At 40.6% G+C, this 17299-nt stretch overlaps 1 non-coding gene across 1 annotated transcript; it reads left to right on the forward strand.

Moving 5' to 3' along the window:
- The first annotated feature begins 17076 nt into the window (after positions 1-17076).
- On the forward strand, positions 17077-17183 carry LOC125354052. The gene has a single exon (XR_007211436.1). It is a non-coding gene; the product is annotated as a U6 spliceosomal RNA (small nuclear RNA).
- The last annotated feature ends 116 nt before the right edge of the window (positions 17184-17299 follow it).

The raw sequence follows: 17299 nt of genomic DNA on the forward strand, positions 1-17299 counted from the left end.
GCAGCAGTTCGGTTCATGGAAAAAGGGCCGTCAGGACTGGGGATACTCCCAGAAAAAGAAGAAAAATAGATGGGAATTCCGCCTGTCCTGACTCTTACGCCCCATCTAAGTCACGGCACCATATATGTTAGGTTTTTAAAGTAGGTAGCTGGTAAAGGAGAACGCCACGCGGTATTCAGGCAGAAAAGTTTATTACCGAACTGCTGGCCTGTGGCTGAGATGATCCATGGCCTGAGAGAAGGGAGAGAGAGAGAGAGAGAGACCCCCCCACCCAGCCCTGCCTTATATCTAGGGCAGGGGCAAGGGCTGTGGCCAGGTGGATTAGGATGTGACCTCAGGGAAAGGGGAGGTAACTGCCTCCAGGTCTGCAGGTTCCCCAGGTAACTGGGTGGAGACTTAATGAGGTGGGGGCATCTGCATGTAGCCCTCAGGGAGAGGACCTTACAAGGGCCAGATGTTATCACTCAGGAAATTACCAAGGTCTTCAGAGCTAGGTGTCAGAAAGCCAGGGCAAATGCCACAGGTTAGAACAAAAGATTCTCCAATATCCTGTGTACAAAAGGTTTAGGAGCTTTTGGTCAGGACTGGGATGCGAATAGTAGTTATATCACACACTTCCTAACAAAAATGGATATGCTGTCTAGAGGAGGCCAAATCTTCCATATTGGTGCCCCAGGACAAAGCATTCTTCCAAGGAGCCTGAGTGACCCTGCTCAGCAAGAAGTCCTGGACACATACTACTAACTCCCTGTTATGATTCTTTTTCCTACCTTTTCCAGCCAAACTAACAACAAAAACAAAAAAACCCCACAAAACTTCAGACATTAGCCTAGGAAATCCACCCACAGCAGAAGAAACCTTTGCAAGTTAAAGAATATGTATGGGGAGGGGACCTAGATGGTAACTGGGACTGAGTGGGGATTCAAATGCAAGTCTTTACATATAAGGCTTCCATTTTAAACTGCATTGTGTTGTATCCCTGAAAGAAATTAAAGGTAAGAATGAAAATTTAGGGGCTGGGAATATGGGCAAGTGGCAAGAGTGTTTGCCTCCTATACATGAAGCCCTGGGTTCGATTCCTCAGCACCACATATATAGAAAATGGCCAGAAGTGGCGCTGTGGCTCAAGTGGCAGAGTGCTAGCCTTGAGCAAAAAGAAGCCAAGGACAGTGCTCAGGCCCTGAGTTCAAGGCCCAGGACTAGCAAAAAAAAGGAATGAAAACTTAAATTTGAAACTTAAAATTGAATAACCTGGGTATTTAATTTTAATTTGCCTTCAACTTTATCAAGATATAATCAATGATTTATATATGGTATGTACAACATGTTGTCTTCACAGATTTGTATATTGTGAAGTGATTAAATCAAACTAATGAATATATCCATCAACTCACATACTTATTTGTGTGTGGTGAGAATACTGAAGATCTATATTTCAATTTGAAAGTATAAAGCAGATTATTATTCATTATAGTCACTATGCTGTACAATAGATTTCCAGAATTTACTCATCCCAACTAAAGCTTCATACTCTTTGGCCAGTATCTTCCATCCTTCCCCATCCTGTTCATTGCCAGACAATACCATTCTACTCTTTGCTTCTGTGAATCTGGCTTTTTTACATTCCATGTGTGCATGAAATCAAGCAGCATTTGTCTTTATGAGCATAGTAAGCTTTATTTGGGTAGATATATTGCATTGTTATCTTACCTTTTATCTCTCATCATGCCCTCAAGAAAATGTTCTGCCCTATTAGTCCGGATATTGAAGGGAATCTATGGGATAGGTAATATAATTACCTTAATGTTTCTAATTAAGCCTTCTTATAGGCACTCAAAAGTACTAACATAACACAATGAAATCAGTTAACTCTTAATTAACAGCAAGCTAAGGACCAAACAAGTTAGAATTTATTAAGCTTTTTTGTACCTTCACACTAGTCATCTGTTTATTTTATTCAAATTTAGCAAGAATAAAGGAGTATGTAAATACCTGTCAGATGAATAGTCATATTGGAAATTACTCTGTGTATGCAAAGCATTAAGTGAAAAAATGAATAGGTATTATTTATGGTACAGGGAAGAAGAGTATACATAGGACAAAATAGTAGGAAACAGTAATACTGAAGAGTATGATAAGTATATTATATCTGCACTAGAAATAAAAGCGGAATTTTTTTTTATGTACTGACATTTGAATTCAGGGTCTTGCACTTGCTAGAGTAGCATGAAATTGCTGAACCATGAACCATGCCTCCAACCCCATTCTTCATAGATTATTTTTAGAACACGGTCCTAAGTTACCATCCACTTGTGCCGGGCTAACTCTATACCTCCTTCCATGTAGATCCCCGGCCTATTTGCCCCCTCCGTGTGTTCCCCTTTCGCTCTCACGCAAGCCTCTGGCCAGTAGGAAGTAATGTGGGAGCTCCGGCCACGGGCAAGCTCCGGACCGGGTGTGGCCGCGAGAATGCCCTCCCCCCCCATACTCGCCAAGGAGGCCAGGTATGTGTGGGCATCTCGGAGTAAGCTTCAGGAGCTTCTGAAGTTTTATTCAGGGGAGGGGTTTAGAAAATAGTAATGGTGGCAGGAAGAGGAGGGACTAACTGGGTATTAACAATTGGCTGATGAACTGTCCATCACGGTGATGTCACGGAACTTCCCGCAGAGGCAGAGATCACAGTCCCCCCAGGACCGGCCCCCTGGGCTCAGGCCGGCACCATTATGAGACACGTGCTCCAAGACGAGAGGCGGGGCTGGATAGGGCCGACTTTCCAGTTCCGGATTGGGGGGCGGGGGGAAGGTAGGAGTGACTAATAGCCATGCAGTCCCAGGTCTTAAAGGTATAGCCATTCCCGACACACTTGCTCTAGGCTTCCTATGTTTATTATCACAAGCATGTACCACCACATGATATTATTATTGGAAAGTGTACTTAGTTTTAATGTACTCAAAGGCAGAAACCAATGTGTTTTTAAAATAAAATTAGTATAATTAATATGAGAAAAAAATGAAAGAAAATGGAATAACATAAAATGCTCAATTAAAGGCAGAGTTAAGACAAAAAGAGAGAGAGAATAGGGCAATGAATAGAAAATGCTTGCAAATATGGCATGTATTAATCAAGTATGTCCATAATCATTTTAAGTATGACGACACTGCAAGAATTAAACAAAGAATGACAAATGAATTAAAAAAGTAATCCAACTACATGTTCCCTACAAGAAACAAATTAAATGCAAAGGCATATAAAAATTAAAAGTAATGGAGCTCAATGAGAGGTACCACATTAATGTGACCATAATACTATTTTTCATGGAAACCGATTGGTTTCATTTTCCTTTCAACAGTGCACAGGATTCAAATTTCCCTACATACTTATCAACACTTGTCATTTTTCTGGTTTTGATAGTGGGTATAAAAGGATATATCTTTGTAGTTTTCATCTGTATTTCCCAGATTATTGATGCTGAACATCTCTTCATGTGATTATACAATGTTTTTAAATTAGTTACTGACATGAGGAAATCTAGACATCTTCCAGTTGTAAATTCCTGACTGTTCCTGAAGACCTGAGAAGCTGATCTCTTGTCTTCATGAAAGGGACAAGTCTCCTCCTGTCCACCATAGATTGCCACCACTCCCTATTGCCTAAATGGGACACAAATTTGTGATTCCTAGCCAGCATTCAACATTTCATTTGATCTTGTCTGTGTCTACATCTTCAGGCCAATAAAGCACCCTAGACCAGCTCTGCACACTTCTCACACAACCCTGAGGCCTTGTAAAAACTGCCAGAATAAATTGTAAGGACCACATCTCAGTTCTCAACATACTTCTAGTATTCATATCTGCCAAAAAGTATTTGCCAAGCCAATAACAGAAAGGAGCCTTTCCTAATAAGCCTTAATAAATCAGCCAAAAATTTAGGCGTGACCAACAAGAGATGTCTTGAGTCTTCAATTCCAGGAGTGGCTGCCACAGGCCTTTCTGAATGAAAAGCAGCCTAAGTGGGGTGGACTTCATCTAAATTTCTGGCATGATGTTTTTACCCAAAATTGCTCTAGAGTAACATCCAGTGGCATGATGTGGCTTTCCAAGACACCAGAGTCAGGTTACTAAAGAAGTTGCCAGTGTACAACCACTCTGTTACCACATTACGTGAATTTGTGGAAGGCTTTTCTGGTGATACCCTGCCAATGCCCTCTGGAAGCAGCAGAAGGTGTTGCGCTCTCCCACGGTATGCAGCCAGGAACCAGGAGCCTTGGCTGAGCATCAAGACATAGAGAACAGACCTGGGACCTCAAGTGTCTACAAATATGGGCAGTACCACCTCCTTGTCTGAACCCAGGGGATCTCCGTTTTCCACTGTGAAGAACACTGCTGCACAGCATCTAGGGCAGGCTAGGGAACAGGGGAAGAATTCCCATGGGCCACCATCCTGGGCCCTCCCAACCTTACCAATCTTATGTAAAGATAATGTCATTGAAATGTGTCCCTCCCTCCACTTTGAAGCTATATGCCCATTTTTTCTCAGAGCTGGAAAATGGAGCTTTGTGTCACAGTGATACCCTGGGGTTAAACTAGAAAACCATGGAACAGGTAAATATCTATTTGGCTGTATTTGAAATTCCAAGTTCCCAACTAATGCAGTCAGGACCAATAAGGGTTTGGCCAGTAACTCATTATTACAAACATTTCAGCTCTTTGTGACAGTCTGACCATTTTGCAGCTGAATAACTGAGTTGATTGAACACCTGCATTAAGCTCTTGCTATATAGGCCAAGATCTCTTCTAAACCTTGCGCATATATTAACATTTTTGGTGCCTCGCAACTGTAATCCTAGCTTCTAGGGAAGCTGAGACCTGAGGATCAGGGTTCAGTGCCAGCTTGGGCAGGAAAGTCCTTAAGACTCGTTTCTTTTTGTCAGTCCTGGGACTTAAACTCATGGCCTAGGCACTGTCTCCAAGCTTATTTTGCTCAAGGCTAGCACTCTACCACTTATGCCATAGTACCACTTCCAGCTTTTTCTGTTCATGTGGTACTGAAGAAATAGAAGCCAAGGCTTCATGCATGCAAGGAAAGCACTTTGCCACTAAGCCACATTCCCAGCCCTCCTTGAGACTCTTGTCTTTAATAACTGCCCCAAAAGCCAGAAGTGAAGGTGTGGATCAAGTGGTACAGCACTAGCCTTGAGCAAAAACATTCAAGGACAGCACCCAGGCCCTAAATTCAAGCCCCAAGACTGGCACCAAACATCAACAAAAATGATATCAAAGCCTCAGGGTTTTGAGATCATGATGAATCCTGATATGAAGAAAAAGATGAAGTGCAGATAGCTCTTAGAGCCCAGATCTCACCACTAGTATATGTGTTTCTGATAGTCTGTAAATAATAGATCACAAACAAAGTTGCAATTCACAATAAGTAAATGACTTACTGTGAATAACATGTATAACTTTAGGTCACTGACAACCATTGTCAGAAAATTGACAGTGACTTTATCCTCTACTCCTTGCAACAAAACCTTAATATTTTATATTTAAATTTTTATAAAAATACATTACTATTTTAGATCTGGATTCTGTATTTTGAGCAATTTTAGTGGAATTTTCACCCAAATTATTATACTTTATTAAGTACACATTACAAGAAAGCATTATTACAGAGACTTCTGACAATACATGAAAATAGTTCACAGTTGAATGAACATATATTACCCAGGCCCAGCTACCATCAGTGCGGTCAGCCCTATTTCCCAGCACTGCACTAATTGACACCTTCTTATCTAATTCCCAAGAAAATCTCAGATATCATATAATTCCACATCTGATTACATAGGTATATACTAAAAGACAAGATTATTTTTAAACATAGTGCTATTAATACATGTAAAACTATTGATTTTTTGATACCTGGTTGTGCTAAAATTTTCTTTTGTATCACACATTTATACTTCTTTTTTTTTTTTTTTTTAACAGAATCTTCTTTTAAAAAAAAAATCATTCCAGGGGCTGGGAATATGGCCTAATGGCAAGAATGCTTGCCTCATATACATGAAGCCCTGGGTTTGATTTCTCAGCACCACATATATAGAAAACGGCCAGAAGTGGCACTGTGGCTCAAGTGGCAGAGCAAAAAGAAGCCAAGGACAGTGCTCAGGCCAAAAAAAAAAAAAAAAAGATCTTGGAAAAAAAAAATCATTCCAGTAAAAACCTCAGGGCTGATTTTTTTTTTTTTTAATGGCATAGCTCAAGTAGTAGAGCACTTGTCTGGCAAATACAGATTCCTGAGTTCAAACCCTAGTACTGTAAAAAGGAAACAAGGGGCTGGGAATTTGGCCTAGTGGTAAAGTACTCGCCTCGTATACTTCATGAAGCCCTGGGGTCAATTCCTCAGCACCACATATATAGAAAAAAACAGAAGTGGCACTATGGCTAAAGTGACAGTGCTAGCCTTGAGCAAAAAGAAGCCAGAGACAGTGCTCAGGCCCTGAGTTCAAGCCCCAAGACTGGCAAAAAACAAAACAATAAGAAAACAACAAACCCCAAAACTCTCACCCTGTAATTGTAATGTTTTTCCTGTGATACAATTTTCAAATGCCCTACAGATTTGTCTCTTTCATCTATTTTTTGGCCTTGTAATTTACATGTTATAAATTATGTGTGTGGACAGAAAGAAAAATGTATTGTTTTACTTTATAGACAGAATGCAAAGGAAGTTATTGGGCTTCTGCCTGTCTGGAATTAATTTGTAATACTTCAGTTCATGTTCTCTACTAGGATGGGAAACCTTCCACTACATGGTTTTACTGCCTAAAGTCTTATTACTCTTTTTCTGCTTGTTGTCTCTACCCTAGTGGCCTGTCACTTCTCATAGCTGGGGCATGCCTATCGTGGCTCAACAGCTCACCAGACTTGAGGACAGTGTATGAAGCTTTCTTTCCCCCAATATCAAACCATACTGGCTCTACCTGGCCTGTCTCAATTCTCTTGGGTGACATTAGTAACCAGGCTCTGGCTAGGAGAGGTCAGTTTAACAATTAAAACAGCCAATGTGTTTTAATATATTTTGCTCAGAATCTTATTTTGAAGTATTGTACTTCATTTTTTAAGGATATCAATGCAACAGCAGCTGATATTTCTTTTTTTTATTTTTAATTTATTTTATTATTATTATTATTTTTTTGGCCAGTCCTGGGACTTGGACTCTTGAGCACTGTCCCTGGCTTCTTTATGCTCAAGGCTAGCACTCTGCCACATGAGCGACAGCGCCACTTCTGGCCGTTTTCTATATATGTGGTGCTGGGGAATCGAACCCAGGGCTTCACGTATAGGAGGCAAGCACTCTTGCCACTAGGCCATATTCCCAGCCCCCAGCTGATATTTCTTTTTTTTTTCTTTCAAATTTTTATTATCAAACTGATGTACAGAGAGGTTACAGTTTCATACGTTAGGCATTGGATACATTACTTGTACTGTTTGTTACCTTGTCCCTCATACCCCCCCCTCCCAAATTATCTATAATCTAGATCTTTTTTTTTGGCCAGTCCTGGGGCTTGGACTCAGGGCCTGAGCACTGTCCCTGGCTTCTTCCCGCTCAAGGCTAGCACTCTGCCACTTGATTCACAGCGCCACTTTTGGCCATTTTCTGTATATGTGGTGCTGGGGAATCGAACCCAGGGCCTCATGTACTCTAGTGGCACTCTTGCCACTAGGCCATATCCCCAGCCCCCAGCTGATATTTCTTGAGCATTTATGATAGGCCTTATATTAAGCATTTTACATCCAGCCCAGCACAGAGGGTCAATAGGCAGAGAGAAAACATACTGATTGACACAATGATGATGGAGGAGTGTCTTCATACCTTTGTCCATACCAATAGAATGACATATCAAGAATGAACATAGACTATGGACTTAGTGTGTTTTTATTTTTGGTGTTTTTTTTGTGGGGGGGGAGGCAGTATTGGGGCTTAACCTCAGGGCCTCACGTTACCATATGGCTTTTTCACTTGGGGCTAGAGTTCTACTATACCTCCACATTTTGTTGTTAGTTGTGGAGCTTCAACTCAAGACCTGAGCACTGTCCCTGAGCCTCTTTGTGCAGTCTACCACTTGAGCACAGTGCCATTTCCGGTTTTTGAGTAGTTTATTGGAGATAAGAGTCTTACAGGGATTTTTCTGCCTGGGCTGGCTTTGAACCATGATCCTTATATCTCAATGTCCTGAGTAGCTAGGACTATAAGCATGAACTACCAGCAGAGAGCTGTTTTTTTTGTTTTTGTTTTTGCTAGTTAATTGGAGATAAGAGTCTCACAGACTTTCCTGCTCAGGTTGACTTCAAATCATTATGCTCAGATTTCAGTCTCCTCAGTAGCTAGAATTATAGGCATGAGCCACCAGCACCCAACCTATACTTATGGACTTGGGACAATCATAATGTGTTTATACAGACTTGTTAATTGTAAAATGTACCACTCTGGTAAAAGAAATTGATAATGTGCATGTTTGGGGGTAGGAAGGATACAGGAACTGTTCATACTGGACTCTTAGTTTGCTGTGAATATGAAAGTGCTCTAAAAGCTTAATGGTGGCTACAACTCTAATCCCAGTATTCAGGAGTTTGAAGCAGGACCATGAGTTCAAGGCCAGCCTAGATAACATAGTGAGACCCTATCTGAAGAAAGCCAAACAACCATCCCAACAAACAAAAAAATGAAAAATTCAACTGTGTTGCTCACTTACAATTGGTATACTTTTCTATGTGCTTATGTAACTGTAACAGGTCTTATTTAAGAAAGATTTTTTTTTGCCAGTCGTGGGCCTTGGACTCAGGGCCTGAGCACTGTCCCTGGCTTCTTTTTGCTCAAGGCTAGCACTCTGCCACTTGAGCTACAGCGCCACTTCCGGTTATTTTCTATACGTGGTGCTGGGGAATTGAACCCAGGGCTTCATGTAAACGAGGCAAGCACTCTTGCCACTAGGCCATATTCCCAGCCCCTTAAGAAAGATTTAAGGGTTCTATAATGATAAGATATATGAAATAAAAAAAAAATGGATGGGTTGAGAATATGGCTTAGTGGTAGAATGCTTGGCTAGCATGCATGAAGCCCTGGGTTCAATTCCTCAGCACCATGTAAACAGAAAAAGCCAGAAGTGGCGTTGTGGGGCTGGGAATATGGCCTAGTGGCAAGAGTGCTTGCCTCGTATTCATGAAGCCCTGGGTTTGAATGCCCAGCACCACATATACAGAAAATGGCCAGAAGTGGCGCTGTGGCTCAAGTGGCAGAGCGCTAGCCTTGAGCAAAAAGAAGCCAGGGACAGTGCTCAGGCCCTGAGTCCAAGGCCCAGGACTGGCCAAAAAAGGGGAAAAAAAAAGAAAAGAAAAGAAAACAGAATTGGCGTTATGGCTCAAGTGGTAGTGCTAGCCTTTAGCAAAAAGAAGCCATGGGTAGTGCTCAGGCCCTGAGTTCAAGCCCCAGGACTGATTAAAAAAAAAAGTTGAGGGCTGGGGATATAGCCTAGTGGCAAGAGTGCCTGTCTCGGATACACGAGGCCCTAGGTTCGATTCCCCAGCACCACATATACAGAAAACGGCCAGAAGCGGCGCTGTGGCTCAAGTGGCAGAGTGCTAGCCTTGAGTGGGAAGAAGCCAGGGACAGTGCTCAGGCCCTGAGTCCAAGGCCCAGGACTGGCCAAAAAAAAAAAAAAGTTGAATGACTACAAAAGGCCTGGTATATTGGGAAAGAAGCTGAAGAAATTAGGACTATAGCACAGGCACTTCACAATGAAAAAAGTAAAGCTCTCTGGCTAACTCTATAGCAACAGGAGAGGTAGAGACTCCCAAAATCATTTATTCTTGACCCCATACCAACTTCCCAATAAAACTTGTATCTCATTCCTGGAGACCCTGCTTCTGTAGCATTCCTTTTTTTTTTTTTTTTTTGGCCAGTCCTGGGGCTTGGACTCAGGGCCTGAGCACTGTCCCTGGCTTCTTTTTTGCTCAAGGCCAGCACTCTGCCACTTGAGCCACAGCGCCACTTCTGGCCGTTTTCTGTATATGTGGTGCTGGGGAATTGAACCCAGGGCCTCATGTACAAGAGGCAAGCACTCTTGCCACTAGGTCATATCCCCAGCCCTGTAGCATTCCTTAAATCACAAGGAACTAAAACTTTAGAGTTCTAGCTAACAAACATTTTATTTTTTCCAAAAAAGAAATGAAGGCAAGACTGGCTTCTAAATAGGAGGAAGTAATAGTTTTCTATCTGAATTTATCCAAACATTTGTGGGAATCTCAAATTTCAACTTTTTATTAGACAGCTGATTCTGAAGTTTGTATAGAAGGTAAAACACAAGAGAGCCAAGAAAATTCTATAGAAGAAATCTAATAAAATGTACCTCTTCCAAATAATAAATGGTATAAATTACATGTAATTATGGAAGTTTGGAACTGCATGTGAATACACAGCTAGATCAATGGCACATTATATCCATATATCCATATGGAAAAGTGGCATTTCAAAGTAATGAAAAAAAAGGGTGGATTATTCAATAAGTGGCTTTAGGACAGCTGACTACCAGCTGGAAACCATCCCTTACTCCTTAGACCAAAGTCATTTCCAGATGGTAAAGCACTTTAAGAAACATAAAAGGAACCAGAAGAAAACAAGTGTTTTAAAAAATCATCTCCAAATAAAGAACTTTTTATGTAAGACATAAAACCCAGAAGTTATAAAGGAAAAAACTGCTACGTTCTTGCACTTGAAGTTGACTTAGGTGACATACTTCTTTTTAAAGTTTTTACAAATGGAAAAGAAACATTTTCGGGGGCTGGGGATATAGCCTAGTGGCAAGAGTGCCTGCCTCGGATACACGAGGCCCTAGGTTCGATTCCCCAGCACCACATATTCAGAAAACGGCCAGAAGCGGCGCTGTGGCTCAAGTGGCGGAGTGCTAGCCTTGAGCGGGAAGAAGCCAGGGACAGTGCTCAGGCCCTGAGTCCAAGGCCCAGGACTGGCCAAAAAAAAAAAAAAAAAAAAAAAGAAACATTTTCCATTCCTGTGACAAAGATCCAATTTACCTTAATATATAAAGCACTATTATTAAAAATAAGAGGAGCTAGTAAATATTAATAATCCAGTCACCTAAAAGAAAAATGAACAAAAGGCCAGAATGGGTATTTTATACAGAAAAAGTTGCTCAACTGATCCTATAATGAAAGAAATAGAAATTCTAATAGCAAAAAAGATAAAAGTAGAAAAAGATCTAGAACCCAGGCTGTCAGCATGCAGCCTAGAGAAAGAGACATTGGTGACATTCTTCTCTCCTACAGCTATACCCGAGGCAAGACTGGATGAATAGTCAATGACATTTGAACAATTAGCTTATATTAAGTAAATTTATTAGTATCTGTTAAAATGAATGAATATTAGAGCTGGTGGGATGGCCCAAGTGATAGAGTACCTGCCTAGCAAGCTAAGGTCCTAAGTTCCATCCTTACTGACAAAAAGATGTACATTGCTGAAATATTCTAACTGTTTGAGAATAGCATGATGTGAAACAATTCTGGAGGCTTTTCAATAGGAGACTGGCATAGTGTGTTCTATTATATCTTAACTGGACAGATAATACGTATTTTAGGTTTTATGGGCCAAAAGGTAAGATGGAAAGTATTAGGTACTACTCAAAATGCTACAACTTTAAAAGTTAAACACCATTGTCAATGGAGCTAGGAAAAGAAACAATGGGATGGTTTTGATTTGTGAGCTGTAAGAATTCTGACCTCTCTTCTAGAAACTTCACACCATGAAATGCTATCCAGGCAATGATGAGGTATGCTTAAGTATTGACTGCCCCGAAAAATCCAAATCCATACATTTTCAAAAGCAAGGGATAGTGCAGGACTCAAACCCTACATGCAAAAATGAGTTTTTTTCTGTACACTAATGAGTATTTAAAAGAATAGTAGAAAAAAACTCATTTATAGTAACTTCAAAGTAAGTTAGGAACAAAGGAGATAAAAGACTTGTACAATGAGAACTACAACACAGGACTGGGAATATGGCCTAGTGGCAAGAGTGCTTGTATCATATACATGAAGCCCTGGGTTCAATTCCTCAGTACCACATACATAGAAAAGGCCAGAAGTAGCAGTGTGGCTCAAGTGGTAGAATGCTAGCCTTGAGCAAAAAGAAGCCAGGGACAGTGGCAAAAAAAGAGAAAACTATAACACATTGATGGAAAAAAAAAAATAAAGAGGAAGGGTTGGGAATATGGCCTAGTGGCAAGAGTGCTTGCCTTGTATACATGAAGCCCTAGGTTTGATTCCTGAGCACCACATATATATATAGAAAACGGCCAGAAGTGCCGCTGTGGCTCAAGTGGCAAAAAGAAGCCAGGGACGGTGCTCAGACCCTGAGTCCAAGCCCCAGGACTGGCCAAAAAAAAAAAGGAAATAAATAAATAGAAGACAGCCTGGATTCATGGAATCCAAAATTTAATATTGTTCAGATCTGGAATATTCTCCAAACATCCATGTGATAGAGGCTCAGTCAGTCCCTGCTTGTGATGATACTGGAAGCAGTGGAAGCATTATGTGGTGGGGCCTAGTTGGAAGTCTAAAATCACTAGGCAAGTATCCTCTCCAAGGAACAGTGGTCTTCCCCTAGCCATGAGGTGAACAGTTCAGTTCGCTCTACCATGTGTTCTCACAGTCCTAAAGCAAGAGACAACTAGTCAGGAACTGAAAACTCCAAAATTGTGAGCTGAAATAAACTTTTTCTCTTAGTTGTTAATCTCAGCCATTGTGTTATAGTACTGTAATGCTGAGTGACACAGCTGACTTTACCACCAAAGAGATGTACACACTCAATATAGTTCTAATGATTTTTTTTGGTAACTAGGGGAGGGAAAAAAACATATCCTTAGCTGTATATGGAAAAATCAAAAGACATTCACTAGCTAAAGCAATCTTAAAAAAGAACAAAGCTGAAAAACTTACTTCAAAGCTATTGTACTATAAACAATATGGTACTGAAATAAAGAAAGAAATATATAAAGCAAAGGAATAGAGAGAGCCCAGAAAGAATCCTTCCCATGCTTGGTCTGATGTTTTGTTTTTTGTTTTTTTTGTTTTTTTTTGGCCAGTCCTGGGCCTTGGACTCAGGGCCTGAGCACTGTCCCTGGCTTCTTCCCGCTCAAGGCTAGCACTCCGCCACTTGAGCCACAGCGCCGCTTCTGGCCGTTTTCTGTATATGTGGTGCTGGGGAATCGAACCTAGGGCCTCGTGTATCCGAGGCAGGCACTCTTGCCACTAGGCTATATCCCCAGCCCTTTTGTTTTGTTTTGGTGGGGGAGAGGGTCCTGTAGTTTGAATTCAGGACCTAGGTGTTGTCTCTAAGCTTTTGTGCTCAATGCTAGCACTCAACCACTTTACCCACAGCTCCACTTCCAGCTTTTTAGTGGTTAATTGGAGATAAGAATCTCACAGACTTTCTTGCTGAAGCTGGCTTCAAACTGCAATCCTCAGATCACAGGCTCCTGAGTAGCTCCAATTACAGGTGTAAGCCATCAGTGCCCACCTTGTCGTTTTTAAAAAAAATTTGTATAATATTCATTTTATTACTTACATAATATAAAAAATTTACCCTTCACTGTATGAAAGAAAATGTACTCATTACCTGACTCATAATTGTAATCCCTCTGTACATCACCTCTATAATAAAAAAAAAAATACCCTTATAACTGAAATTGGTCTTTGTCTCAGAAGGCCCTAAGAGTTGGGCTAGTATGGGAAAAAAATCTTTTCATTTTCAGCTCCAAGGATTTGGTCTTTCTGGACCTGGTCTGAGGATATTAACATACCAGTGTCAGGTCAGACGTTGTAGAATCAACATGACATCTGATTTCAGGGAAACTACTTTCTTTCTTAGTTTAATATTTAGGGGGAAAGGAGGCAATACTGAGGGGTTTTATTTAGAGAAAAACTTTGTTATTTTTAGAGTAAAGTGTTTAGAAGTCATAACCTCATGTGAAGAAGTGTAATAATTTTTAACAGTAAGATGTAAGTATCCTCCGGTACAAATCTAAAAGCTAAAATCAGCTGGTAATACAGTTAACAAGGAGAATCAGGAACAAAAGACTCATTCACCTTGACATTTGCTTTTATTATTGTTTGGTGCTGATGCTCAGGTTTTATCTTTTTTGAATACACTGAGTCTGTGATAAACAGATTCCATAAAGATAAATATATGCTTCATATACAGAGATCATTCTGGACCTTCCCAAGGCAACTGGGAAGTAAAGAAGGCAGGAATGAGCCACAGACAAGATAAACCCTTCCAAGATACGCTCCAGTGACCTATCTCCTCCAATTAGACCCCATCTCCTAACAGCCCTATTCAATAAGACTAATAAATAGAAGTTAGCAATCTTGGGCTGGAAACGTGGCTTAGTGGTAGAGTGCTTGCCTAGCATGCATGAAGCCCTGAAGATTTGATTCTTTAGTACCACATAAACAGAAAAAGAGCAAGTGGCACCATGGCTCATGTGGTAGAGTGCTAGCCTTGAGCAAAAGAAGCTCAAGGACAGTGCCCAGGCCCTGAGTTCAAGCCCCACGACTGGCAAAAAAAAAAGAAGTTTAGCAATCTCACCATCCATTCATCTCTCAATAGCACCACTGTGGGACCAACCCTTCAACGTAAGTCTTTCTGGGGGAATACTTCATATCCAAATTTTAGTAACACCCTCAGAATAACAGTGCAAATAAAATTATTGTCTAAGAAATCATTAACAGGGGCTGGGAATATGGCCTAGTGGCAAAAGTGCTTGCCTCATATACATGAAGCCCAGGGTTCAATTCCCCAGCACCACATATATAGAAAATTGCCAGAAGTGGCGCTGTGGCTCAAGTTGCAGAGCAAAAAAGAAGCCAGGGACAGTGCTCAGGCCCTGAGTCCAAGGCCCAGGAATGGCAAAAAAAAAAAAAAAAAAAAAGAATATGGGGGAAAAAAAAGACTATTCTTCATCCAATATATCAGAAGAAAAGTAAAGTACTGTTTATATTAAAAAAAAAAGAAATCTTTAACAAAAATGCAGTAACATATATATGAAAGAACCAAAATAATGTACCAGACCTCTCTATATTAGCAACATTTAGAAAGTCTAATTAGCTTACTTGGTTTTTATTTTACTTCTTTGTTCATTTAAGAAACAACTAGAAGAGTGCATGACACATAATAGATGCTCAAAAATATTTGTGCAACAAATAACTACTGTGTGACCAATATTATTTGAGTCTAGTAAATAGTTGAGGTCTAGTATAAATAACTTTCCTGAGAACACATGATCCAGGCTAACATTTTCCTTTCTTAGCCTAAGAAGTATTGTTCATGAGACTAAGTTTCAATTTCTTTTCTTCTTTTAGGATACTAGAAGAAATAGCTGGACCACTACTCTGCTCACCTAGTGTATGAGGCTCAGAGCAGCAATCAGTTCCAAACATAACTGCGGATCCCAGAATGGGAAAGGCTAGCAAAAGTCAGGGAAATAGTCAAAATATCACCTCTGGAGAACCACCAATCCTACTGCCCCAGCCAATGTGTTTCAACGGTGCATTCTCTATTTGGGGGCCATTTTGCTACTGCTTCCTTTGATCTACTTGACTGTTAAATCATGAGGAGAGTGAAACAAGGTGACAAAGCACACAAAGCCAGTTTTTTCTGAATAGTTCAACCCTAGGCAGCCAGCCAAGAAAAACATATGATTCAAGAAACATCACAGCAGTTTGCTTTTTTTGCAGGCAGGGGTGAGGAAGTGAGAGGTGGATGTGGACTCAGTCTGCAAAGGTCTAAGTTTGCAGCTCTGCCTGCCTTTCCTATCAGGGCACAAAAGCTACAGTGATGCCAGTGAGTGCTGAGCACCAACAAGCAAAGCAAAGAAGAAACAGACTGAGAGGCCCTTCCCATGAGTCAGTCTAAGCTGCAAGAGGGTGCAATGCCAAGCTAATGAAGGTGCCACCTGTGGATCCACTGAACAGAATCCCAACAGGAAGTTGCACAGCAAGAACAGGAATTCCTAAGTTCACCCACAAAACAGATATTGCTTTTACAGCCATTAAAAACTACTACAAGGCTGGGAATATGGCCTAGTGGTAGTTTGCCTTGCATGCATGAAGCCCTGGATTCAATTTCCTCAGCACCACATATATAGAAAAAGCCAGAAGTGGCACTGTGGCTCAAATGGTAGAGTGCTAGCCTTAGGCAAAATGAAGTCAGTGACAGTGCTCAGGCCCCAAGAATGGCAAAAAAATAAAAATAAAAAATAAAAAAATAAAAGCTACTGTGTTTCTTTTCTTTTCTTTTCTTTTTTTTTTTGCAAATATATCAGACAAGAGTTCTTACAGCCGCAGCCATTTTTAATTAAAGTGATTGAGTGATGAAGGAAACCCAGCAAGGCCTTGAGGGCAGGCAGAGACCTATTGACTAAGTGTGTATAAAAACAAAGACATCTCGGAAAGCAAAGCTGGGCACGTTTTCTATGGGAAAAGGTGCCACTGGCACACAGTTTTGTCTTTCCAAAGTGCAGCAGTAGTTCTGGAACAACTCAATCCCTAAAAGATGAAGTTCAAGTTCTTTGGTGGCCCAGATGTCAAGCCACTGAAATAGCAAGTAAGTCCTGATAGCTTAAGGATATTTCATGTCACTAGCCCAGAGCATATTAGCGGTAAGAAGAGCACAAGCAGTCAAGCATTCTTCACAGTGAAAAACCATACAATCAGCAAGTGTGTCAAGTGTCAGCCATGAATATGAAGTAGACAAGGCATATCGAAAGATAACTCAACACCTAAGTGCATTACAGTAACTTAACAGGGTCATCAATCTGCTTAATCCTTAAGAACATTTGTAAAGGACAAATAATAACATGAAGTGTCTTATTTAAAACAACAACAAAAAAGCAAGTATGTATGGATGTTGAAAGACAGGATGCTTATAGAATTCTACTGTGTTTCTTTATATCTCTATAATTTGTTGTCAACATTTCTGGGAAACTGGAAATTGAATAAAAAACACGAAACAGTGCTCGCTTCGGCAGCACATATACTAAAATTGGAACGATACAGAGAAGATTAGCATGGCCCCTGCGCAAGGATGACACGCAAATTCGTGAAGCGTTCCATATTTTTATATCACAGTTGTAACTATTTTCAACGTCCCATGTGTATCTGTAGCTTCTATTATTGATGATGTTCTTGTATCACCTTCCTGTGGTTGTACCTACACTAGCTCTGTAATCTTATCT

Source organism: Perognathus longimembris, chromosome 6, assembly GCF_023159225.1.
Source record: "Perognathus longimembris pacificus isolate PPM17 chromosome 6, ASM2315922v1, whole genome shotgun sequence".
Lineage (NCBI taxonomy): Eukaryota > Metazoa > Chordata > Mammalia > Rodentia > Heteromyidae > Perognathus > Perognathus longimembris.